Source organism: Pteropus vampyrus, unplaced genomic scaffold (assembly GCF_000151845.1).
Source record: "Pteropus vampyrus isolate Shadow unplaced genomic scaffold, Pvam_2.0 Scaffold196, whole genome shotgun sequence".
In the NCBI taxonomy this organism is placed as follows: domain Eukaryota; kingdom Metazoa; phylum Chordata; class Mammalia; order Chiroptera; family Pteropodidae; genus Pteropus; species Pteropus vampyrus.
The window spans coordinates 45,318-46,757 of NW_011888977.1; the positions used below are offsets into that span (position 1 = coordinate 45,318).

Here is a 1,440-nt window from a genome sequence, read left to right on the forward strand (position 1 = left end):
ATGGATATCTAGATTGCTTCTATATATTGGCTATTAGTAGTAATGCTGCAAAGAACATGGGGTAAATATATCTTTTTGAATTAATGTTTTTGTTTTCTTTGGTTAAATACCCAGAAGTAGAATTGCTGGATCACATGGAAACTCTATTTTTAATTTTTAGAGGAATCTCCATACCATTTTCTATAGTGGCTACACTAATGTATAGTCTCACGAACACTGTATGAGGGTCCCCTTTTCTCCACATCCTCATCAGCACTTGTTATTTGTTGATTTATTGATGATAGCCATTCTGGCAGTTATGAGGTGACATCTCATTGTGGGGTTTTTGTGATTGTTTTGGGGGGAGGGTTTTAGGCAAGGGAACCCTTGCTTGACCTCACAGATTGCAAGGACCTCGTCAGTTTACAATCCCTTATTTTTTAATTTTTTATTTATTTTATTTTATTTTATGCCTACAGCACCTGGTCTTCCTAGATGGTCTCCCATGCAAGTACAAACCAGGCCTGACCCTGCTTACCTTTCGAGATCAGGTGGGATTGGGCTTGTTCAGGGTAGCATGACCGTAGATGTCTCATTGTGGTTTTAATTTGCATTCTCCTGATTATTAATGATGTTGAGTATCTTTTTATATATCTGCTGGCATCTGTATGTTTTCTTTGGAGAAATATTTATTCAGGTCCTCTGCCTACTTTTTACTGGGTTGTTTTTTCATTTGTTTGTTTGTTTGTTGTTGTTTGGGGGAGTCTTATATGACTTCCTTATATATTTTGGATATTAACCCCTTATCCGATGTGTCATTTGCAAATATCTTCTCCCATTCAGTAGGTTGTCTTTTTGTTTTATTCAAAGTTTCCTTTTCTGCACAAAAAATTTTTACTTTGTTATGTCCCATTTATTTATTCATTTGTTTCCTTTACCCAAGGACACATATCTAAAAGATTGCTAAAGTCAGTGTCAAAGAGTTTACTGCTTATGTTTTCTTCTAGGAGTTTTATGGTTTCAGGTCTTTCATTTAAGTCTTTGATCCGTTTTGAGTTTATTTTTGTATATAGAGTAAGAAAGTGCTTCAATATAATTTTTTTATACATATTTGTTCAGTTTTTCTGACAACGCTTGTTAAAGATACTGTCTTTACCTTATGATATATCCTTGCCTCTTTTGTCATAGATTAGTTAACTATATAAACAAGGATTTATTTCTGGGATCTCTATTATATTCCATTGGTCTATATATCTACATTTAGGCCAATACCATACAATTTTGATTACTGTAGCTTTGTAGTAGAGTTTGACATCAGAGAGTATGATATCTCGCTTTGTTTTTCCTAAGATTTCTTTGGTTATTCAGTCTTTTATGATTCCATATAAATTTTAGGATTCTAATTGTAAGGACGCCATTGGTATTTTAATCAGAATTTCACTGAATCTGTAAGCTGCTTTA

At 33.6% G+C, this 1,440-nt stretch overlaps 1 pseudogene; it reads right to left on the minus strand.

The window, feature by feature from the left end:
- Positions 1 to 449: 449 nt before the first annotated feature.
- LOC111746659 lies at positions 450 to 568 on the minus strand (annotated as a pseudogene).
- Between the last annotated feature and the right edge of the window lie 872 nt (positions 569 to 1,440).